Here is a 26,867-nt window from a genome sequence, read left to right on the forward strand (position 1 = left end):
ATGACGGAGCTGGGTTTATTTAAGGAACAGGAGATCATGATGCCTGGAGTATTGTCAAACCAGGAAACATGGAGGGAGAAGATAGAGGGGAAGGAAGGGGCCAGGTTCTGTCTGGCCTTTGTAGCCTATGGCAAGGAGTTTGAATTTTATCCTAATTACCATGAGAAGGCAGTCGAGGAAGGAGGAATATAGAAGAAGCAGGAGAATAAGAAGAAAATGCAAGGGGGAGAGGGACTGGTTACCTGAACCTGGGCGTCACTGTAGACTCTTGTAGTTGCTAAGGTCAGAATGAAGGAGAGTTGTGAAACCACGGAAACGGGCAGAGCGTGTGTTGTTTTGTTATGAAGTGACTTTCCGTGACCACACTCTTCACCCGCGGTGAGAACGGGTCAGGGGTGCTGGAGGTCTTGCGAAAGGAGCAGATTTTTGAAAAAGACACACAGAGGTCTATAATTTTAGAACGGAGACCAAAAATTAGAATATGACCTAGAGTTTTTAAGAAAAGAAAAAGAAATAGGTTTGTAATGTATAAATCCTAAGAGAAAGGGTAGGCTCAGATAAAACATTCAGAATAGCTCTCAGAAGTTAGTACTTCTGGTTCTTCCAAAAACTGAATCATCAGAAACGCAGAGGTAACTGTCTCTATGTCTCTTGACATTCAAGGTGGTCCTTTCCCGTCTGAGATGATTGCCAAGTGTGCACACAGCAGATGCAAGCTGGTCTTCTAACAGGAGGAAAAGGGGAAAATGCCCGGCACCCAACCTTTCGGGAAGGATGGATTCTTACAGATCGATAAATATTCCTAAAAGAAACAAAGAAGTGAATATTTCCAAAGAAAACTATTACCAAGGAGCAAGGATGTTAAGAAATATTACTGAGAAGAAACTGAGGTGAGTGGTTTTGTTTTTGTTTTGTTTTGTTTTAATTAACATATAATGTATTATTTGTTCAGAGGTACAGGTCTGTGATTCATCGGTCTTACACAATTCACGGCAGAAGGTAAGTGTTTTTTAATTACACATATGAGGATCTTGCCAAGGAGAATGTTCAAAAACTGGTATATTCTAAGTACTATTTACTGCTGAATTATTACAGTTATAATCTCTTGCCATTGTATTACTCTGGACCCCGTTAGAAGGTAGGCACCACACTGTGAACTAAAGCAAGGATGTCTCATAGAATTATGAAACCCTTGATGAAGGAGTGATGGTAACATATAAGGGAACCATTTGATATCCTTAGGGTAGAGGGAGGGAATCCAGGGAAGGGGCCCTCCATGTTTGTGGGTCAGAGGGTCAGACCTTGCCCGTGAAAGTAGCAGAGGGTGAAGGTTGGCCCAGGCCACAGCTGGTGTGCAGTTGCTGGGCAAGCAAAAATCACCCCCTGTGGTGCGTGCAGGGTGCAGGTGGATTGGCACGCAGGGGCACGGGCAGGCAGAGCAGGCGGGGACCTGCACACGGGCAAATTCTGCAGATCTGCCAAGGAATGGATTGCCACGCAAACAGGAGGCCTTCATAGGCAGGAAGCTTTGTTTTCCTTGTTGCAAAGGCCCGGGAAGATCATCGCTAGTCCGAGAGGATGCTGCGAGGTCACCAAATGATGGACAGGTTCTGGGAACAAGACCCGGGAGCTCCACCAGACAGCCCCATCCCACCAACCCACCGCAGAGCCGCTGGAAATAGCAGCCTAAGTCCTTCCTCCGGTAATGTCCCTCCAGCGCCCTCTACTGAGAAAGTCTGACAATGTGCAGGAGAGATGCTTGAGAGAATCGGGTCCGTTATTGCAGAGAAGATACTGAGGGGTGAGTTTGTAGCTGAGAGACGGGAAGCTGGTAACTATTAAAGTCATCAGCCTACTCCTTTTTACTGGGTCGTTTCCTCGGGAAACAGGACCGTGCTCTAATAATACTTTACATCTTCAAAAAAGTGAACACAAGTTTTAAAACATATATATTAAATACTCTGTAGATCCCTGATATTACATTTCTCTTCAGTTACTGTCACACGTCTTCTCCCCTTGGAACAAAACCTTGACAATGGGATTCTGTATTCTCTGTCCTCACTGCCTCCTACTCTGTTTCAACACATTCCATGTTGACTTATGTTCTCCGCTGCTCCTGTTAAGGTCACCTTTGCGCTGTCAGATATAATGGCCACTTGTCTGTATTCATCCGAGTCAGCATCTTGGTGGCATTTAAGTGGAATACGCCTTCTTTTTCCAGACCCTCACTTTGTTTTGTGTGACATGACTCTTGCAGTGTTCTCCTCTTGCCTGCCTAGAGACTTCTTCCCCCTCTTCTTTGGCCATTCTACCTCTGCTACTTGGCCTCTACATTTGGAATACCCTGGGGTTCAAGCCTATTCACGTGTTTTGCGCTACAATCTCATTCCAGGTGATACCCACCCTTTGCTTTAAATCCCACCTATAGTTTCAGTGACTTCTAAATATTTGTCTCCAACTCTGATCTATAGCCAATTACCTACTTAACTCTCTATTTCCTGCCTAGGTGGTATCTCAAACTCACCATGCTGAAAGTAGAATTCTTGATTTACATTCCAAACACATTTGTCCCTAGTCTTCTCCAATTCAAAAAAAAAAAAAAAAAAAAAAAACGTTAGCAAGACCCAGACAGTAGCCAGAAGCTATCCTTTATTCATCCATTGCTCTCCTCACCAAGTCCTGCCGTATTTTGTTGTGTGTGGACAACCTGTCTCTTCTCTCCTTCCTGGTTCAGGCTATAGTGCCTCTCTCCTGCAGATAGGAAACAAAAGGGTCTTTCTGCTTAAAATCTTGAAACATCTGCAAAGCATTCTCTACCCAGCAGCCAGACTGATCTTTGGAAACTACAAATCGGATTATGTCACACCCTTAGATAGTGATCCCAGAGGGCTGGGATCAAGTCCCACATTAGGCTCCCTGCTCGGTGGGGAGTCTCCTTCTCTCTCTGCCCCTTACCCTACTCTCATGCTTTCTCTCCTGCCCTCTCACTCAAATAAATAAATAAAATCTTTAAAAAAGAAGTGATATTCCCTGCCATTGTGAAATATGTAATTTAGTTTCCATGTTACCTACCTAAATACTACCTTAGATAGGATCTTTCCATGGATTCTATAGCCTCAGGGCAAGTGTCTCCTAAGACCTGACCACACAATCTAGATGTAGGTCCCTCCATCTCTCTGTTAGTTAATTACTTTATTGTGCTCCCTTTTCATGTGACTAAGTGTGGAATCCAAGATGATCTCATTAAGTTGGTTTTACCTGTGATCTTTACCTGTTCTACTTAATGCTGGAGTCTAAGCTCCCTGACTGTGAGGGTCTCGAGTGGCCCACCAGGTATTTATCCACAACTACAGAATTCCCGGAATATATTGGTTCAATCTGTATGTGTTGAACAAAAGACTCCTCTTAGATTGGCCAGGGAGAAAGCTAGATGTAAGAGTGGCTAATGTCACCCATTTGGAATTACAGAGCTATGTATGTGTAGAATGGCATGGCCTGTAGTAAGGACGTGTTCTCTCTCAGGAGAACATATCCATGATTATTACAGAAAGACTCCAACATTCACCAAGTCTGCAAAAGCCCAATAAGATGTGTATCACAAAATACTTCCATGTTGTGACTCAGAAATAAAAAAATTTAGGGACAAAGACTGTAGTTTTCATTATTACCTATTGATGACTGAAGCTTTAGAAGAGAACAGAGAGTATGGACATAAGTTAATAGTTGTATCTTTGTGTTGCCAGGAAAGATTTGCTCTTTTGGAATATGAACAATGATACTGATCCAAGCGGCTCCTGGAAAGGGCTTGGCACACTTGGAAAACCAAGGTAGGATAAGATTTGGTCTCTGACCAGGAAGTATCTATAATACAACTAAAGAGATAAACTTGTATAGAAATAACTTGGAAGTGAAACCAGGGGTATAGAAATAACTTGGAAGTGAAACCAGGGGGTCTGCCTGTATAGTCTAAACTTCTGTATTTCATACTAAATTAGGCTCTGAAAGTGTCCCTTTGATGGGTTTCCCACTTTCAGAACCAGAACTTTATATTCCTGCTTTAAGTCTATTGTCCAAGCTGTTCCTTTTTAATGGGAAGAAAACCCTACCTAGCATTCTTTAATTAAAGAGAACTGTCCTCCAAGTCTAAGATCTGTCAAGCCATACTCAACCACTCCCTCTCCTATGCACTGATGGCACAATTTTCATATGGCTGTAATGTTATATTGTATTAGAAATTCTAGGGGCACCAGGGTGGCTCAGTCAGTTAAGCATCTGCCTTCAGCTCAGTCATGATCCCAATGTCCTGGGATTGCATCCTTCATTGGGCTCCCTGCTCAGCAAGGAGTCTGCTTCTCCCTCTCCCTCTGCCTCCTCCACGTTGCTCATGCTCGTGCTCCCTCACTCTCTCTGTAAGATAAATAAATAAAATCTTTAAAGAAAAAATAATTCTGTACGTGTCTGAAACATAGGTAACACGGAAACTAAATCACATATTTCACAATGGCAGGGAATATCACTTCTTTTTTAAGATTTTATTTATTTATTTGAGGGAGAGGGCAGGAAAGAAAGCATGAGAGTAGGGTAAGGGGCAGAGGGAGAAGGAGACTCCCCACCGAGCAGGGAGCCTAATGTGGGACTCGATCCCAGGACTCTGGGATCACGACCTGAGCTGAAAGCAGTTGCTTAGTGAATATGCGCCACCCAGGCACCCCTACCTTTATCACTTATAAACAGTCCCAGACCTTCAGAGCTGAGAGACCATCCATGGATTCCCAGTTGTTTCCAAGTCTGCAGCTGCAGGCCCTGGGACTAAGTACATGAATGAGTGATTAAATAAGTAACTTATATGACTCATGGGGATAAAGCAAACTTTCAGATAAAGCTTCCCTAGAGATAAAGGATTCATGACAGGATATATGACTCCCTCTTACCTGCCTTCAACTGTATTCCCTTCTTTTTTTTTTTTTAAGATTTTATTTATTTATTTGAGGGGACAGGGATCACAAGCAGTCAGAGAGGCAGGCAGAGAGAGAGGGGGAAGCAGGCTCCTTGCCAAGCAGAGAGCCTGATGCTGGGCTCGATCCCAGGACCCTGGGATCATTACCTGAGCCGAAGGCAGAGGCTTTAACTCACTGAGCCACCCAGGCACTCCTGTATTCCCTTCTGTATTAAAACATCTGTTGTTTCTGCCCTGACCAATTCTCCCCCTTCTAGTAACAGAAGCCCTCTTTACCTAGAGACCTGTACTTACCATGCTTATCATGCTAGTGGACCTGTCAACCATGTGGTTCTCTGTCTCTGGGTCTTCCTCATCCATGAACGCACTCTCCCACATGTATAAGTGGTTGCTCCTAGCGGAGTCTTTTGGGATTGTTCTGTGTGGTGGTTTTTTTCTGTGACCTATAAATTCTGGATCTCTCATTGAAACATCTGGAACACTGAAGACCATGTATGTCTTAAACTTCTTGGGACTACAGTGTGCAAAGGATCAATCTGAGAGTGGATCCAAGGAAAGAGGATAGTAGACCCTAGAGGCTTAGAGAGTTGGCTTACCTTATTTGACCCCCTAGATGAGTCATTCCATTTCCTTTCTCCCGTTCCTTCAGCTGTCATGGAAACTACTAGCATGGGTTGGAAACTAGAACTGGAAGAGTCCTGGATAATGTGTTTCTGGAAGGTCAACTTGCCTCTGGAGAATAATGAATAGAGATTGCAGATACAGTTGTAAAAGTCATTACAAACCATAGAAAATTAGCGAATTCAACAGTCCTAAGTCCTAGAATCTGTGATTGATACCAAAAAAAATTTTTTCTCTGGATACTCTGATGGGCAATGGTTTACATCATAGTACTTCTGTCTTTTGCTGTGAATCTTCTTGAAATAAGTAAAGGTAGACATAAAGAGTTTGTATGGAGACTGAATGGTTTTATTTCACATATTTCTCCTGGAACAGATAGTAAAAGAAATAGATTAAAGGCACTAACAAGTGTCTGTGTATGTTTTTACACTTAATCCTCACAAACCCTAAGAAATTCATACTGTTAATATCCCACTTTATAGATGACTAAATTCTGCCTATTGAGTAGAAAGGGAAAAACTTGTCCAATTCTAAAGCCAGTCTTTCAGAAACTTTTGTTTATCAGTATCTAGTGATAAAAGATAAACCAGTGACTCACAGTATAAAGGAATAACAAGATGTTAACAGTAGAAAGTAGGAAATGATGGTAAATAAGAAAAATTTTGGAATTTATTCAAAATGGTGGACTTGGCACACGCTATGGACTTATAAGTCCACAGAAATGTCTGAAAGGAGATTTATAAAACTTAATTACCATAACAGAGAGGAAGAAGAATTTCCTTTAACAAAACAGAGAATGTGAGAAAATCCAAAGACTAATATTAGAAACTTGAAAACTCCAGTCCAAGATGCATTCGGGTCTGGACGGCCACAAAAGTTTCATGTGCCAGAATCAGGAGAGAGCCCTGAGAAGATTGTAGCTCCTAAGTGTGCCATAGGATTATGTCTAAAAACGAATGTGCATACTTTAATGTAAAAATAATTTATTGCTCATTTTCCCATGAATCATAATCACTGATCATGGATTACTGTAACAATTATGATAATGAAAAATTTTGAAATATAGCAAGAATTATCAAAATGTGACAGGGACACAAGATGGGTGCAAATGCTATTGGGGAAAAAAAATGGCACCAATAGATTGCTTGATGCAGGGTTGCTACAAGCCATCAATTTGTAAAACAAAACAAAAATGCCGTATCTGCAAAGTGCAATAAAGTAAGGTAAGTCTCTATAAGTAGACGAGTAGTGAATTTCAAATCCAAAGATGAGTATATAACCAAAACTTACCATTTGAAAAAACTGAATACTCGAAAGAGAAAGCTTCAAGCACAACAATGAGAAGAAATTTGCATGTTAAGGAAACATTAAGTTACATAGGACCTAAAATCTAATTCATTTCTGGAATGACATGAGAAGATACTGCAGCCATACTTAGAGTTAGTTAGACGTTCGGTAAATGAAATGTGTGATAGATGAAATAAAGGAAAAACCTGAAGGACACACTAAAAATCAAAATGAGAACAATACAGTGAGTAAGACGAAATATTAACTCAAGAATTCATCCAGAATATAGAATCAAAGAAAAAATGAGATCAAAATGGTAGAAGTTAGTAGATATGAGTTCTCAGATTTAAAGGGTCATGAGCCATTAAAAGTGCCAAGCAAGATAAAAAGATTTGCATAAATTTCATAAGACCAAGGATGAAGAGAATATTTTTAAAACTTCCAGAAGGATATTAACTTTGATATCTGATATTTCATCAGCCACATTAGATGCAAGAAGAAAATAGAACACTGTCTTCAAAGCTGTGAGACAAATATTTTTCATCTTACAATCCTATATCGCATAAACTTAACTGTTTGTGGAGGCAAAACAAAAACCTGTTCAGTTTTCTGTTGGCCCTTTCTGAAAACACTAAAGATTTCACAACAAGATGAGAAATCAATTTAGTAAGATAGTAGATTTTAGAAATGTTGTTGAAGAAACCAGGAACACGACAATATTGCTCTAATTGTGAGCTAATACGTAATATGTAAAACTTAACTCTAAAGCACAAAGATTAGTAGTACCAGTGGTAATGGTTGTAGTTGATAATTGCTTACTGTAGAATTAGACCGAATGCAAAACACAGTTCTAGGATGCCTGGGTGGCTCAGCCAGCTAAGCGTCTGCCTTTGGTTAGAGTCATGGTCCTGGGGTACTGGGATTGAGTCCTGCATCAGGCACCCTGCTCAGCAGGGAGTCTGCTTCTCCCTCTCCCTCTGCTTTTCTTTCTTTCTTTTTCAAATAAAATCTTAAAACACACACACACACACACACACACACACACACACACACACACAGAAGCACAGTTCTAAATATGATACATATATTCATTTAATTTTCCTCACAACCCTGCGAGCTATATACCTGGAAACTGATAATACTGAGGCACAGAAAAGTTGAATAGCTTGCCATTTGTCACAGAGCTAGGAAGTGGTAGAGCCAGGATGTGAACCTATAAATCCCTGAGATTCCAGACGATACTAACATGGGTAATAGACGGAATTGTGTTCCACCCAAATCCTTATGTTGAAGTCCCAACCCCCAGTACTTCAGTATACAACCATATTTAGAAATGAGGTATTTAAAGAGGTTATTAAGTTAAGAGGAGGCCTTTTGTGTAGGGTCCTAACCCAATAGAACTGCTGCCCTCATAGGAAAAGGAAGAGACGCTAGGGAGGCACATGAACAGAGGAGGACATGTGGGGACAGAGCAAAGAGGGGACCATCTGCAAGGCAAGGAGAGATGCCAGAGAAGAAGCCACACTTGCCAACGTTTTGATCTTGGATTTATACCCTCCGGAACTGTGAGAAAATATATTTCTGATGTTTATACCGCTCAGTCTGTAGTATTTTGCTATGGTAGCTACAGCAAACTAATACTGATTTGAGTGATAACAGTATAGCAATAGGAAAACCTTACATGGTAGTAAATTCTAGATGCACCTTTTAAAGTAGAAATGTAAGCTTACTGTTTTTTTTTTAATTAAGAACAGCTTATAAAGAAATATCTAATTTTAAACGAGAAAAGGAAAAAATGTAACAAAGGAAACACATTTTTTTTTAAAAAGGAAATGAGTGGGGCACCTGAGTGGATCAGTTGGTTAAGCGTCTGGCTTTGGCTCAGGTCACAATCCCAGGGTCCTGGGATCAAGTCTCCTTAATGTTAAATATCAGTGATTTGTAGATTAGAATTTAAAAAATTTAAATCCCGGACACCTGGGTGGCTCAGTGGGTTAAGCCTCTGCCTTGGGCTCAGGTCATGATCTCAGGGTCTTGGAATTGAGTCCCACATAGGGCTCTCTGCTCAGCAGGGAGCCTGCTTCCTCCTCTCTCTCTGCCTGCCTCTCTGCCTACTTGTGATCTCTCTCTGTCAAATAAATAAATAAAATATTTTTAAAAAAAATTTAAATCCCTTTTTAAGCTGTTCAAAAGATACATCTGAAACATAATGACACAAAAAGGTTGAAGACGGAAGAATGGGAAAATAGTAAACACAAACAAAAGAGATGGTGTAATAGCAATTTTAGCATAAAGGAACTCTTAGGGGAGCATAATGACCAATTAATCTTTCTATTCTGTAACTGCTTCTTCTACTTAGACCATATTCCTGGATCAAGAACCAAGAGTGGCACATCTCTATTCTGGATCCGACACCTGAAAGGTGAGTCGCCAGAAGAATATGTTGTCCTCGGGGAATGTTTAGATGTAGGAATACGGTGCCTGGGAAGGCAAATAAACCCCTGGGTAGGATGAGATGGTCTAGAAAAAAGTCTGTTAGTGCCATAAAGATTATAACCTTGGGACAACCAGATTACGAACTTCTTAAGATCAAGGATAATGTTTTATTATTCATGTTTGAATCACTAGCACCTAAAATATAGGTCTAAAACAAATGTTGGGTGAATAAATGAGTGCATTAATGTATCATGTACATTGTATATTTTAATGATTTAATTCTCCATTTTCATGCACATACCCGAATTATAAATATAGTAAGTGTTGCTTTTGCCTTTATGCCAAAGACTGGTAACATGCAAAGGCAATATCAGAATATCAGAATGCTCAGATAAACTCTGTCCTGGCTTCTCATGCTCCCTTGTGAAGACTTTTCTGCTGTAACCTCCTGACCTATGGTGTATTTCTACCACCTCATTTCTTGCACGGCCTTTCCTTTACAGCAGCGATTCTCAAAGTACGGTCCGCAGAAATACACATACAGTCCACACACCAGCCCACTGACCTCTTTTACTGGTCCTCATCAAGATACATACAGAAATTGAGAGGAAGCATTTGAAACATTCTAAACAGTTTCAATTACCATGACAATTATGCAGATTTTTATTGTTTGTTTTCCAAAGTCATGGTAGATGACAGTTTGGAAATAAGTAAATAACTTGTCTTTCAGTTCAGGCAATTCGAGAGGCTTTGCGGCTGAAAGTTGGCTGAATATAAGTCAGTTGGGATCTTCAAAACCAAATCTTAGGAATTGGCACAGAGTTTAGGCATAAAGAGACAGATGAAGTTGGAGATATGTTTCAGAGCTAGAGTAATAGTCACATAACCAAACCAAAACCTAAGGGGTTAGGTGGGAAGGGCCTGAAACCCCCTCAGCAGAGTTGGGATTCATACCTGCTTCCCCTATCCTACAGAGCAGATAGTCCTTCCTGTTTTATATCTTTTTCAAACTGGTAGAAATCTCTCAACCACCCACCATTTCCCTGCCTGGTGTTCACCAACAATGTGTCCTAAGTAGGGTTCTTTTCAGACCCCAAGTTTTCAGAGCAACGGCTATCCACACAGTAGATCCACTGGGGTATTTTTACACTATGACCACAAGGACGGACATGTCTTAAAACTAAGAAATTTCTATCCCAATGATTTCTGGTAAAATAGAGAGAGAGATACAGGAATCTCAAAGATTTTCTGGGTGATTCTCTGGGACCCACCCAGTGAGAAGAGCCGGTAGCCTTCTGTCACCATCCAACTGCACTACTCTTTATTGCCTTTTCAAACTTATGCCCTAGGTTAGTCATAAACCAGGTGACAGTGAATACAGATAGATGAAAATAAACGTCTTCAGGGACAAGAAAAAATAAGTTCTGTACAGCCACAAGAGACAGTTAAGAACACGGGTGCTTTTCCACCTATCCAGATGAAGAAGTCATTGAAACAGGTGATTAAGCAAAACTATAAAGACTTCACTATCTCTAATCTTGCCTGTGGTGAATAGGGGAGAGGAAAAAGCAAAGCAAAAGGAATTATAAAGACTGTGTCCGTGCCAAAATCTTTTTTCAAGGAAGAGAAAGGAAGAGAAAAGGGGAAAGTTCAGAAGAAAAATGTAGTAAACAAAGATGATTGCAAGAGCCTGTTTTCGTGACAAGAACAGGCTAGTTGTCCTGACATGGCATGAAAATAAGATTTTTTTTTTTTAATTTATTTGACAGACAGAGATCATAAGTAGGCAGAGAGGCAGGCAGAGAGAGAGGGGGAAGCAGACTCCCCACCGAACAGAGAGCCTGATGCGGGGCTTGATCCCAGGACCCCGGGATTATGACCTGAGCCCAAGGCAGAGGCTCTAACCCACTGAGCCACCCAGGCGCCCTGGAAATAAGATATTTTTCTAATAACCAGTGATCCAAAGTACCCAGAGCTCCATGGGGAACAAGCATATAGACAGTCATTCCACCTAACATCCAGTTGGAGAAAGATGTCAAAAACACCTACTCACAACTGATCATATTTTTTTGCTTTGTTTCATGTAGGACATTGACAGGGTAGAAAATGTATAAATATGTCACAGGAATTTGGAATGTGGGAGAGATCAATGTGGTCTAGAGCTATGCTGGAAAGATTTCTGTAGAGCTGGGTCCTAAACTAGGGACTGACTGCCTATCAATTTTGGATTGGTACAGGGCAAGGCATCCCAGGTGGGAAGTAGGCTGTGTCATATAACATGAAAAAGCAGGAAGGTATTTTTGATTTTTGTCCTTGAATATGTGAGTATCCTTGTACTGTATTTTATTTTCTTTATTTTTTTTAAGATTTTATTTATTTATTTGACAGACAGAGATCACAAGTAGACAGAGAGGCAGGCAGAGAAAGAGGAAGGGAAGCAGGCTCTGCGCTGAGCAGAGAGCCCAATGCAGGGCTCAATCCCAGGACCCTGGGATCATGACCTGAGCCAAAGGCAGAGGCTTTAACCCTCTGAGCCACCCAGGCGCCCCCTTGTACTGTATTTTATATGTATGCTTTTAATTTACATAAAAAATTCTTGTGGTAAATACTATTTCTTTCTTCACTTACTAGTGTGTTAAGCACCCCTCCATGTTATATGCGAATGTCCTAAGTTGCTTCTGACCTCTGCATAGTGGCCCACATTACAATCCTCTGCATATGTCTTAACCATTCCATAGCAATACATAGTATAGTCCATCTAATTCCCTACAGTGACACAAACAGATATACAGGAAACTGAAATAAAATTTTACAAGTGATTTTTTTTTTATGGACCTGACTGGAAAGTCTTCTGATGTACTCAGACTGGATTGCTTGGACTTAGTGCATAGGTATACACAATTTCAGAAAGGAAAAAAAACCTATCATATTACTTTCAAACTTTATTATACTCACTGGTACACTCACCAAGAGTACCACAGACTTATGTATAAAAATGCAGTATTTATTATGACCCAGTTGGGTTTAAGTGAGCAAGGTTAGGTGCTCTAGCTTTAGAAAACATTTAAAGATAAAGGAGAGACATCATATAACCACGTCAATAGGAAAAAAGCCTGTGACAATTCGATTTCCACTATTTCAACTTCCATTGAACCTTACTTAGCAAACTGTTTTTTACAAGATAGCTTCTTTTTTTTTTTAAAGATTTTATTTATTTATTTGACAGACAGAGATCACAAGTAGGCTGAGAAGCAGGCAGAGAGAGAGAGGTGGAAGCAGGCTCCCCGCTGAGCAGAGAGCCCAATGCGGGGCTCAATCCCAGGACCCTGGGATCACGACCTGAGCCGAAGGCAGAGGCTTTAACCCACTGAGCCACCCAGGTGCCCTGATTTCTTTTTTAATTGAAGTATACAGGACATATAATGTTATATTAGTTTCACATTACAACATAGCGCTTCAATAATCATGTACATTACACAGTGCCCCCCACTATAAGAATAGGTAACCGTCTGTCACCATACAAAGTTATTACATTATTGATAGTCCCTATGCTCTACTCAGCATCCTTGGGACCTGTTCATTTTATAACTGGAAGTTTGGACTTCATAAACCCATTCATCTATTACACACACACACACACACCCCACATATTACTCCCTTCTGGTGACCACCGGTTTCTCCTCTGTATTTATAATTTTGTTTCTTTTGTTTGTTCATTTCCTTTGTTTCTTAGATTCCGTATATAAGTGCAAATACATGGTACTTGTCTTTCTCTGTGTGACTTATTTCACTTGGGACAATGCCTTCTAGGTCTATGCATATTGTCACAAATGGTAAGATCTCATTCTTTTTCATAGTCAAATAATATTCCTGTCTCTTCTTTATCCATTCATCTTTCAATGGATGCCTTGATTTCTTCCATATTTTGGCTATTGTAAATGATGTTACAATAAATGTAGTGGTGCTTATATTTTTTTCAATTAGTGTCTTCATTTGACTCAAGTAAATACCCAGTGGCAGAATTATTAGATCATATGGTAATTTTTATTTTTAATTTTTGAGTCATCGTCATAGTGTTCTGTAGAGTAACTGCATCAATTTACGTCCCCTACAACAGTGTAAGAGATTTCCCTTTTCTCTATGTCCTTACCAACAATTGGTGTTTCTTGTTGATACTAGCATTTCTGACAGGTGTAAGGTGATATCTCATTGTGGCTTTGATTTGCATTTTGTTAATAATTAGTGATGTCAGGCATCTCTTTGTATGTCTGTTGGCCATCTGTATGTCTTCTTTGGAGAAAATGTCCATTCAGATCCTCTGCCCATTTTTAATCAGATTATTAGAGGTGTTTTGGTATTGTATGAGTTCTTTATATGTTTTGTACATTAACTCCTTATTAGATACTATCATTTGCAAATATTTTCTCATATCCAGTAGGGTGCCATTTTTGTTTTCTTGATGGTTTCTTTCAATGTTCAAAAACTTTGTATTTTGGTGTAATCCCAATAGTTTATTTTTGCTTTTGTTTCCCTTGCCTGAGAGACATATCTAGAAAAATGTTGCTAAGGCCAATGTTCAAGAGATTACTGCCTATGTTTTCTATTAGGTGTTTTATGGGTTCAGACATGTCTTTAAACCATTTTGAGTTTATTTTTGTGAATAAAGAAAGTGGTCCAGTGTTATTCTGTCCAGCTATCAAAGAACTGTCCTTTTCTCGTTGTAAATTGCTTGCCTCCTTTTTCATGAATTGACCATATAAGAATAGGTTCATTTCTGGGCTCTTTGTTCCATTGATCTGTGCATATGTTTTTGTGTCAGTAGCATGTGGTTTTGATTACGATACCCTTGTAAAAGTGTTTAAAACTGGGGTTATGACACCTTGAGCTTTGTTCTTCTTTCTCAAGATTCCTTTGACTGTTCAGGGTTTCTGCCATTCCATATAAATTTAGGATTATTCTAGTGCTGTGAAGAGTACTATTGGTATTGGTAGGAATTGCATTGAATCTATAAAATGCTTCATGTAGTATGGGCATTTTAATGATATTAACCTTTCCAATCTATGAACATGGTATATCCTTCCATTTGGTTGTGTCATCTTCAGTTTCTTTCATCAGTGGTTTATGGTCTTCAGAGTACAGGCCTTTCACCTCCTTGTCTAAATTTATCCGTAGGTGTTTTATTCTTTTTGATGCATTTGTAAATAGGATTGTTTCAGTTTCTTTTTTGGTTACTTTATTATTAGTGTAGGAAAATATAACAGACTTCTGTATTTAGTTTTGTATCCTGAAACATTACTTAGCTCTTATAGTTTTTTGGTGGAGTCTTTACTGTTTTCTGTATATAAAATCTTGTTATCTGCAAATTGTGACAGTTTTCCTTCTTCAGAGAAGAGATTATCCTTAATCTAATAGAATGCATTAAAAACAGCAACTATAATACATCAAACATTATATGTTGAACCAAATATGGAGAAATTTGAAATTAACAATGGGAACAAGCCAGAGCTGCCCAGTATGGCCACTTCTAATTATCTTTGTTCTGGATGTGTACTGAAAAAAAAAAAAAAACTACAAAAAATAGCAAAGTATAATAGGTGGGAGCAATGAGGGAATGGAACTGACTGGGAAATAGCACAATGGCATTTGGGGGGGTAATAGTAAAATTTTGCATATTGATTCATTTTTTTTATTAGTTTCAGAGGTAGAATTTATTGATTCATCAGTTGCATATAACACCCAGTGCTCATTCCATCAAGTGCCCTCCTTAATGCCCATCACCCAGTTACCCCATTCCACCACCAACCTCCCCTTCTGCAACCCTCAGTTTGATTCCTAGAGTTCAGCAGCTCTTATGGTTTACCTATTTTCATCTTATTTTATTTTTTCCTTCCCTTCCCCTATGTTCATAATTAAAACTATTATAAAATATTAGATTTGGTTACTAAATATTTGGTGTGTTAGTAAAGACTTTCTATACAACTATATAATAAATTAATTATTTAAAATATCTATAACTGTACTTCAACAGAATTAATTTTTGTTATAATTCTATACATTTTATGTATTTAAAAACATTATCTTCAGAAGAAGTCTAAGGGCTTCATCTGTTTTGTTACTTAAATTCCACATAGTGAAATCATGGTATTTGTCTCTCTCTGACTTATATACAAGTGTATACATTTGTTAATGCTCATAAAACTGTTCACTTAGAATGAACGAACATATTGCACACAAGTTATACCTCAAAGTTACAAAAGAATAGCTATTACGATTCCTAAGGAATACCTCAGCAATAACTTTACCAGATAGCAATTGTAATGATGGAAAAAAGACTGTAAATTGAAAAGATACTTAATAATAGATGTAGGCAGGCTGAACTTCTGGGGAAAAAAAAACTCCCAAAATATGATAACTCAAACAGGATAGGGGTTCGTTTCTCTCTCACGTAATTGTTCAAACAGATTCTGCTCCTTGAGATCATCTGGGAAGCCAGGTAGTTATCATGAAAGCTCTATCATTCGTTGCCAGTGGTCTTAACCTAAGGCCAATGGATACCCAAATGGTCCTATAGACAGAATTTAGGAAGTCTGTAAACTCTAATAGGAAAACAAATTATATCTTTATATTTACTAGCTTCTGAATGAAATTTAGTAATCTCTTTAATTTTAAATAATGACAACAAATCATAGTAGCACTAACAGTACCTATGGCCCAGTCACCAATTGAAATCACAGATATTTTCATATCACAGCTCCGTTATTACAGAATCTGGAAATATCACTCACACTTAACATCATTTTAAAACTATTATAAAATATTAGATTTGGTTACTAAACATTTGGTGTGTTAGTAAAGACTTGCTATACAACTATATAATAAATTAGATTATTTAAAATGTCTATAACTGTACTTCAACAGAATTAATTTTTGTTATAATTCTATACATTTTACGTATTTAAAAACCTTATCTTCAGAAGAAGTCTAAGGGCTTCATTAGACTACCAAAGGGGCCCATGTTACATAGAAGTTTTAAGAATACCCCTGTTAGGATATTGTCATCATCCTCATGGTCAAAGCCAGGCTGCTTCCCTCTTTAGTTTGCATCAAGTAGGAAAAGAAAGCATGGAGGAGCCATATCATGGCCTTACGGGAGAGGCCAGGGTATGGACACACCCCCTTTGTCTTCATTCCATTTCAGACAACTCAGTCCCATGGCCACACCCAAACACAATGGAGGCTGGGAAAACACAAATATTGTGCTTATTAGGTGTCAAGGAGGAAAAAAGTTTTCCTCCGCCCTCTTTGGGTCACTGGTTTGGTGTGAAAATTAAATGGACAGAGTAACGGATCAGCATATAAATTTCACTGAATTTTTACTATAAGATGGGAGGCTTCACAAGAGAATCAACACCCAAAGAAGTGACCAGCACAGGAAGCTTTGACATCTTTTAGACAAACAATAAATTTGTGAAGACATAGGGGTTTGGGCTATTGCTAGTCAAACTATAGCCAGGTCTTCCTTTACTAGTTAACTTCCTTAACTTCCTAACTGAGGTAAGTAAGGGTTAGTTGAACAAGTTTGTTTGTGGATTCCTCTGGTGCCATCTCTGTGCTGATAACTCTATCGCCAATAAAATGAGGGTTGGCTTCGGTTTGGGGGCAGTTTTCCTTGTTTTGTTTTTAGTTTGCTTTTGTTTTGTTTTATTTTGCAATACTCTTAATTGCCTGTGGCTCAAAATAATTTTTATGTCCAAGAGGCAAATTTGGGGTTGACATATTCTATCTAGTTTCCTTCACAGGCCTGTGATAGGGCACTAGATGTACAATCCCAGGAGAAACATTCCATCCCTTAACTACCTTTCTGTTATTCGTGATGAAAGGGACAACTGTGGTCTCTGCATATTGACCCAATCATGCCTGAGGACAACTGAATATAAACACAAGGGAATTAAATGAGTCAAAGGCAGTGGCCAGTTTTCCGATTCGTGAAACCATTCACAAAGAGAGAGAGAGAGAAGAAGAAACAAAAGAATAGAAAACATTCCATTGGACAAGTTGACTTGAGATTTCTGTGACCAGTAGTGTACTGATAAGCCTCCTCTGAGGAGTAAGGGGTAAGAAAAGAACCCATCCTGTAAATCTACCCATCATGGCCACTTTCAAGATGATGTCATGGCACAATGGGTTGGGAGAAGATGGGCACAATAAGCTCCCACAGGCTAGTGTGAGCTAATGTGCCTCTGCTGGGGGCGCGGGTGTGTGTGAGGATTTCCAAGTGGAGACATTCTGAAAAAATGTTCATAAGCAGAGCTCAGGTTTGGGAGTAGAATCTGGGTGAGACATTGATTTGGGAATCGATAAAATTATGTAGCAATAAGGTTCTTTTTAAATAACAACAACAAAAAAGGCACCTGGGTGGATAGGTTGGTTAGTGTCTGACTCTTGATTTCAGCTCAGGTGCTGATTTCCTCTCAGGGTTGTGGGATCAAGCCCTATGTGAGGCTCTGTGCAGGGCTGGGTGTGGAGCCTCCTTGAGATTCTCTCCCTCTTTCCTCCTCCACTCTCTCCTCTCTCTCCCTCAGGTTCTCCCTCCCTTGCTCTCTCTCTCTCTAAAAAACAAAACCAGCCCCAACAACAAAAGACAGCAGACAACAGACCCAAAATGGAGTCATTTATGCTAAGCCCCATGTCACAAAACCAAGACTTAAAGTTTCAGCTCTCCCCGAAATGGAATCTTAAATGATTCAATTAGTACTCTCAGCACTTAGGTAATCTGCCTAATTGACCCTTGCCATCCCTGAAATTTGCCTAGTATGGTAACTTCCTGTTCCCACTCTGTTCTGCTTATAAAAGTTTTTTTCATTTTCTACAGCTCTTCCTGCCAGATTCAAATTAATTTTTGTTCAAATAAACTCAACCATTTAGTATGCCTCAGTTTACCTTTAACTGAGTTCAAGTTTTAGTATCTGAAGAGGGAACTGAATGAGACTCCTGACAGCCCTCGGGAAAAATGAGCAACTTATGGCTTCTAGCCTCCGAAGGTTGTAGGGAATTCCTTTTCTCATCCTGGTTCTTCAGTTTTTTGTTGTAAGCTTTCAGACTTTATTTGAGCATTTCTGTCTCCAGACTGGCTCCCGAGTTGGGCTGGCTCTGACTTAAAAACTAAACTGGGTCTGGGCTGGACAGCTCACAACTTAACCTGGACTAGGTCTAGTGTGAGGTCTTAGGTAAATAAAATTTTGTTTTGAGGATGAACAAACAAGTCAACCTTCTTAAAAAAAAAATTCAAATTGCAATGGCCACAGCAGAGAACTTTTAACTTATTTAAATGGGATTTAAAGGTACCCTAGGAAAAGAGAAGTCTCAGGGAAGCACTCACCATAAAGGGTAAGAGAGAAAATTATTTTTCCTCTTCTAAGTTTCTGGTGACCAGATTGAGACCTGCTGGGACACTCTACTCCCTCCAGATCCTGCAGATGGGATCCTGAGAAAACTGGCAGAAGCTGGCAAAGGATAATTTTTTTTTAAGATTTTATTTGTTTATTTGAGAGAGCAAGAGAGAGAAAGAGGGGGAGAAGGAACAGGGGAGAGGCAGAGGGAGAGGGAGAAGCAGATTCCCCACTGAGCAGGAAGCCAATGTGGGGCTCAATCCCAGAACCTTGGGATCATGACCTGAGCCATAGGCGGACACCTAACCAACCAAGCCACTGAGGTGCCCCCAAAGGGTAATTCTTATCAAAAGCACCAATCCCAGATCTTTACCTGTGGTGTCTGATTGAGAGAAAAGGGTAACATTTCACATAATATCTTCTTTTCCAAATGCAGATTTATAGGTAGAAAACATTTGTAAAAATATCAAGAATCTTGAGTTGTGACTTATGAATTTGCTTTTTGGTACCCACTGATTGTATATATTTTCTCTTTCAGAAAAAGCTATTGACTTCTTGTTTATCTCATTTTGTGTCCTGAGAACTTGGCTGCCAACAATCAGGTTGAGGCGCCCATAAATATGGCTGGACGGAAATGTGAGTCACACCCCACTTCCAGCTAGTTATGGCTAGACAGAGATGGGGGCTGTATTCTTCTTGCTGCCTGGGTCTTACCAACTGTTGCAGCTCTCAGAGGAATTATCTGTCTGTCTTTTGGTCTTAGGAGAGTAGTATATTTTGCACCCTCTTTGGGGACATGTCTTGGGTCTATGAAGTTGTTTAACACTGCCAGGAATATTTACTGTTTGTCCCTTGCAGAAACCTGGCAAGATATTCAAAAAGATTTCTCTTAAGTAGCTTTGTGATCAAAACTTGGTCAAATTGGCAGCTGATAGAACCTGAGAGGAACTCTTTAAAAGACCTTCTCCCCCAAGCTAAGATGAAGCTATGTCCCCAGAAGCAAAGAAAAATATTCTGAAACCTTTGTGGGAAGACTTGCTAAAACATTCCCAAGACAAACAGCTCTAAATCTAGAACATAGGAATCTTTTGATTTCCCTCTTGTCATTCAGTTTGCAACCCAATTCTTTGAGGAATTAAAAATAACTGTCCTAAAAATTGAGGACAACTTGTACAACTTGTCTTAAAAGTTGAGTCTTTACAGAACAGAAAAAGCCTACCTATCCTTTTTACCAGTCTGCAGACCTCCCCTATTTATCTCAAAAGGCTTGTAGATATTGCAAAAATTCTGGTCTTAGGAAACAAAAGTCCTTCTTGGAGGAACTTTCATTCTTTTTTAATGTGTTTTTGAGATATAAATATTCTACCCCATTTTCTCTCAGAAATGAGGGCCAACTCTTTGAAATGAAGACTTCAGAGAAGTAATTTTTATCAGAAAGAAAAAAAGAAAATGAAAAGAAAGGCTCTTTGGAAACTAAGCAAATAAAAAAGTCTTAAAAATCTTCAACACAAATAGTGAAAAGTTTAAGCTGTCTGGGCAATTAACCTGAACTTATTCCACCTGCCAGAAACACAATTTGGATCCAACTTTTTAAAAATAAACTAGTGAGTTTTACATTATCACACCTGTCTCATGGCTAAAATTTTAAAACAAAAGCTGTAAGATCTATGTTTGTATCTTTCTGTATATTTATGTATGTCTGTTACACATACATAGGTGTATATATATGTATACCTATATTTTGTATACCTACATACATAGGTATGTATTTATGTTATATATATGTGTGTGACTTTTTTTAACCTCTGGATGATACTGCCAAAATTAATTTGTGGATAACTCTTAAATATATTCTCAGGAATATAGAAACTACCCAAATGTTTTTCAAGTTCATGTGATCTAGAATAGTCTTCAATAAATAAAAGCTAGTTTGTTTGTCAGTTTAATTAAAACAGTCATATCTTTAGAGTTATCAGCATTAAATAGAATGCAGACATACAAATTCTACCTCAGTTTACTCAAAGTTAAATTAACTCATGTTACCTCTGTTAACAGAATTTATCAGCAAGAAAAATAACATCATGATTAGCTGTTGAATGTCTCGTGAAACTTACAGTAGTGTAAACATAATTGCTAAGAACAAGTAAATCAATAGAAATAAGATAAAAGTTTATAGATGAACTGTTCAACAATTGTGTTTTATGCTATGTCTACTTAAAAATAGTTTCCAAATCTTTTTAGTAACTTGAAAGCTTACAGTTATATGGAGATAATTTAAATGACAAGTATTCATTACAATCTAGATTATTTCTAAACATCATAAAATACTGAAACACAGATTTTTTCCACTTTGACTTCCTTTTACTGAACGAAAGATATTTGGTTCTGTTAGTAAACATGTTTGATGCCACATTAAAAAATTTACTATGAGGAAGAATATATTTCTAGAAATTATAAAATGCATAAATTTGCCAGTCCACCGAATGCTAGTGTGACAGACCGTCTACAACTACTTATTTCTTAGTTTTCATGAGGAATTAAGAATTCTAAGGGTTAAGAATGTTAATCAATAAGTGTAGCAAAAACTACTTGGAAATAATAATGGTGAGAGGAAACAACTGTGTATGAAAAATAGGTAAGGCAAGCAAAATTATTAATTGTTCCAGAATTAGAAAAAGGAAAAAAACGTAAGACAAAATGAGAATGGATCTAAAAAAAAAAAATTGTGTAAGTATTGTGGAAAAAGAATCTTGGGAAAGGAATGTTATGGGAATGAATGTCTGGTTAAGATTGGAATGGACTGAAAGTTTTTTTAATGAGGTTTTTAAAAAAAATATTTATTTATTTATTTTAGAGAGAGCATGCTCTCGAGCAATGGGAGGGGGAGAAAGAAAGGGAGAGAGTTCCAAACAGACTCCTGCTGAGCACAGAGCCCAACACAAGGCTCAATCCCATGACCCTGAGATCATGACCCAAGATGAAATCAACAGACACTTAACCAACTGAGTGAGCCATTCAGGTACCCTTTTAATGAGTTTTAATATCAAAACTACACAGCAAAATTAGAATTTATTTTATTCTCTCTTAATAGCACCAAGTTTCCTTGGACCATTGGTCTACTCTAGATGACATATTGTGAAAAGTTTTTCTTTTGAACCTTTTGGATCATCTACTTGGAAAGCAATGATTTTATATCTTACCAAAATAATTTACTATGCTTCATGTTATCTATATCAGGTCTTTTATTACATAAGAAAACCCAGTCCTTCCAATATTAAAGACTAAGTTTTGTTCATGAATGCGTAACCTTCTTTATTTGCCTTTAAAATATTCTTTTGTCACTTGAATTAAATAGATAATTATTATTTTACACTGGTCTGTGACTCTGTTAGCCAAATGGGCAAACCTTTTGACATGTTGACAGCTTCCCAAAATTAAATTCTAAATTCAGTCCTTTTGACCTCACAGTAACTTTGAGATTTCCCAGAGCGTCCCTGGAAAATCTCAGGATTTGTATTTCACCTTCTAAAAGAGAAATTGAAACCTTAGGTTTGCTTGATCAGGGCAGTTCCATGGGAAGCCCTGTCAGACAAGTGATGGTAAAGACTTTAGGTGATATTGTATGGATGCATATTAATGTTATTAATATAAGAGTTGTAAGAATTGTATGAGATTCCTAAAAGACAGATATGTCCTGGTATAATGTTATCAGCCATAATTCCAGTTATTATCTCAAATGTCACAGAAATGTCCCCAAATTTCCTTGTTAATTTCATTATAACGAACTCTCCTCAGGTCTTTCTCCATAGACATCTTTAAACTTGTCACTTACAGGTAGTTATTGCTTAAGTCTAATGTTTTTGCAAAAGTGAGATTCATAGAAAGGACCCTCCCGGGTATTCTTGACCACTGACAATGCTGCAAGATCACAATGTGTTCAACCTCGGCTGCATATTTCACAGGTGGAGGAGGATTCTCCCGTATCTGGTCCTGTGTAAATGCTGGAGACCTCAAAAATTACATTAGCTAGAGACACTGAAGAAGAATGCCTCCTCTCATGATACGAGATCAAAATGTTTCTTTCCATCTCTCTCTCACTTTCTGACCACCCTTTGCCAAATTCTAACACCACGAAGATCTTTATGATTCTTTTGTTTACCTTTGGCCTTGCTCTGGCCTGGAACAATCATGCCATTTAACACATCTCAGGCCATTGCAAGGGGAGGTAATTGAACCTCCGAATACTGTTAGATTTGCCACAGTACAGCTGATCTATAGGCCTGCCTGTCACAAACAACTCCCCGATTTCCGACACCCGAGTTTCTCTGGAACAAACTCAGCCCTCTCTCTACCATGTTAGGTTCCCTAACCTCGGAGGTCCTTTCCTCTGTCGCTAGTTAACAACCCCAAACGCAGAGAAACTTTCACAAGGTTCTACACAAAGGGACATAAGCCAAGGGTGACCAGAATAAAACCATCTATGTAGTCTACGGACCCTGAAGTTTTACTGGCGCTGATGGTTGTCACCTTCCTAGTCCCAAGCCACAGAGTCAAACAGAAATTACCAGGAGGCATTTGACATACAAAATCTGCTTCCTTTGGCAGATACATACGCCCCTGGCTGGGAGTAAGTGCAAATGAGGCCATCACTAGGAACTTCTCCTGGACTCTTAAAGCTATTGCAGAATGGGATCTAAAGCAAGAGCTACCCAACCAAATCCTTGGGCTCTCTGGCCAGAGTTGCACTCGATTACCCCTTAGCTGAGCAAGACATGTTTTTACCCTGCCAGTTTCACGTGCAATCCATGGGTTTATACTCCTAAGCTAAGAAAAGGAATGGGGGTCTGGAAGCAAATTTTGGAATGGCATAATCTGATACACTTTATTCTCACTTTGGAAACTTTCAAGAATTTTTACAGTTCGGAAGATGAGTTGGCAGAATGCTCCATATCCCACTGAACCCGTCTCTTAGTCCTGAGAATAGGGAGTTCAGTTAAAGGGTTTTGTCTCATCAGGATGTGGTGATGCAAGTGGACTCCCAGTTAGGCCAATATGGCGCCAGCAATTAGTATTTCCTGTGAAAACGAAAGAAAAACAATGCTTAATGGTTGGAGCAGAGTGTAAGTCTTCCCCAGTCCTGAGGGAACCCAATCAGTAAGATTTCTAGATGTTGGCTGGAAGCATCTTCAGATGGGAGTAAGGGGAGGCAGTGACAACTGGAGAGATTCTCCTGGTTTGCAGTTTGGATGTCTCCGGTGATCCTCCTGAGGGGCTCACATAGCACAAGGCACAAAAACTGTCCCTTCATGAGCTATTGTGGTGATTTTCTCTTTAGTTTATATAAAGCTGTCCAGCTTTAGTTTGTAGGGGAAAAAAGTAATCTTTGTTCCTATTAATTCCAAATCAGAAGGCTTGGGGAGTGGGGTATTGGTTGGGGGGGGGGGGCTAGAAATGTTGCTTTGGAAACATGTAGCCAGGTATTTGAGGAAGCTAAAAGAATTTGGCCTCTGGGCTTGTGGGTAAATAAGGAAATCTTAAAAACAATAGGTCTCAAATCTAGTATCCACACAGGTACACTGTATTTTCCCATTGAAGCGATTTTTTTCTTTCTCTAATCAACCCTCTTTCTATCACAGGTATAATCTGAGACTAATTTGTTTGCAAAATCTAATCTAGTCTCCTTATACTTGGCCTGATTATTTAGGTATCTGCAGCAAGAATAGTGATTAACCATATAGGCTTTTTAAAAGTTTGCTTTTTTTAAGATTTTATTTATTTGTTTGACAGAGAGACAGCAAGCACAAGCAATGCACAAGCAGGGGGAGTGGCAGAGGCAGAGGGAGAAGCAGGCCCCCCACCAAGCAGAGAGCCCGATGCAGGGCTCGATCCAGGACTCAGGGATCATAACCTGAGCCACCCACACATCCCTAAAGTTTGCTTTTATAAGGAATCTCAATTAGACTGTTAAAAGCCTCTTGAAGCTAGAAATCCAAGTTAAGGACTTGCCACTAGACTGTGCTAAATACCTATAGATTTGGGATGATTCTCTTCTTAAGGTCCCCAAAATATCCTGAGCTAACTGATACTACCAGGAAGTGACCTTCCTCCCTCACCTGGCAAGGATTTCAGGAACCAAGTGACCAAGGAGCCAGGGCAGTTTTCCAAAGGGGATTGACTGGCTTCATAACATCCACCTTAATTCTTTAAAACTGTCTGATCATATAATATTCTAAGCACATTGTTCTCAAAGAGAACATTCCAGTCAAAGCCTTGGTAATATAACCAATGTTTCTAAGTGTGTCCTGCTACAGAAAGAACATATTTTTATTGAGCTTACACAAATTACTATATTGCCATGGAAATATGACTACTCTAAGAGTTTCTGAGTTCTGGAGGAACTAGGAAAGGGGAGAAGGCAACGGTTTCATTTTTGTTCACAAAGATATAATTTTCCAAATTACTCTAAGTCATAGATAGCTTAAGAGAAAAGAGGAAGAGGTTTCCTTAAATCTTGAAAAACAAAACATTACAAACCAGCAAATGTTTCAAAGACGAAGTCATAAAAAATTATGATTATCCTCATGAATATATTCAGTTCCATGTAATTAATTCATGCTGATCTTGCTCTTTTGTTAGTAGTTGTGTAAAGCCATTAGTTTCACTATTAGAGTTCTGTAAATTCTCACTCAGTGTAGTGGTATGATTGGAAAGTTATCATAACTCTGTACTTGTCAGAGTCCTTTCTATGAATCTCCTTGAAAAGTATCAGAGTCAAACAATACTTGTCTTTAATGAAAAAATAAAAAATGGACATGTTAAAAAAAAAATCCATAAGACTGTCAGCCAATTTTTCAGAAGAAACTGTGCAAGTCAGAAGGCAATGGCATGATACGTCAAAGCACTGAAGGGAAAAACCTATCACAAAGTACACTGCACAGCAAGGTTATCATACAGAATTGAAGAAGAGAGGGAGTTCCCCAGACAAATAAAAATTAGAGAGGTTCATCGCCACTAAGCCAGATTTTAAAGATATACTACAAAGCCATACCAATCAAAAACAGTATGGTACTCAATAAACCTAGAAACGTAGATCAGCGGAACAGCATAGAGAGCCCAGAACTAGACCAGTGCTTATACTGTCAATCTCTAATAGAGGTGGCCAAAATGTACAATAGAGAAATGACAGTCTTTCCAGTACTGGTGTTGGGAAAACTGAATATCTACATGCAAAAAACTATAGCTGGACCACTTTGTTAGACCACACACACACACACACACACACACACACGTGTGCATGCGTGCACACACATGAGTATTACCAGCTATAAAAATGAGATCTTGCCATTTGAGACAACATGGATGGACTTAGAGGGTATTATGCTAAGCAAAATAAGTCAGACAGCAAAAGACTAATATCACATGTTTGCACTTATATGTGGATTGTAACACACACACTCACACACACACACACTCATACACAATGGAATATTAGAAAAAAGAAGGTCTTGGAATTCCCAAATACATGGATGAACCAACAGAGTATTTTATGCTAAGTGAAATAAGTAAAAAAAGACAATTACTATATGTTATCACTTATATGTGGAATCTAAAACACACAATAAATGAACAAACCAGAAACAGGATTATAAATACAGAGGAAAAAAAAAAAAAAAACTGGTCGTTACTAGTAGGAAGGGGTTTGGGGGATACACAAAATAGGTAAAGGAGATTAAGAGGTATAATTTTCAAGTTAGAGGTCATACGGATAAAACGTACAGCATAGGGAATATGGTCAATGTTACTGTAATAACACTGTATGGTAACAGATGGTAAATACATTTATTGAGGCGAGCATAGCATAATGTATAAATTGCCAAATCCCCATGTTGTATACCTGAAATATATGTCAGCTATATTTCAATTCTAAGAAACAGCCATGGTTAAAGGTCTAATGAGAGTTTATATTAATGCAATTGATGAGGGAATTTGGTTGTTTTGTTACATATGTTTTAAAATAATAACTAAAATTGTAACTGGTAACATAGCAAGAACAACCAGATTTCTAGGAATGTTATAAAATTTCTGGAATGCAAATATTAATAATCCATACAAATATTACCTAAAAAATGTTTAGAATCATTTCTTGTTTGATGATGCTTCCCATGCAACTTAACTTA

General features: G+C 38.6%; 1 pseudogene; it reads left to right on the top strand.

Annotated features, from left to right (window-relative positions):
* The first annotated feature begins 1,578 nt into the window (after positions 1–1,578).
* LOC111154015 overlaps positions 1,579–26,867 on the top strand; it is a 77,290-nt pseudogene continuing 52,001 nt past the window's right edge.

Source organism: Enhydra lutris, unplaced genomic scaffold, assembly GCF_002288905.1.
Source record: "Enhydra lutris kenyoni isolate GAN:26980312 unplaced genomic scaffold, ASM228890v2 scaffoldscaffold34, whole genome shotgun sequence".
Taxonomy (NCBI): Eukaryota; Metazoa; Chordata; class Mammalia; order Carnivora; family Mustelidae; genus Enhydra; species Enhydra lutris.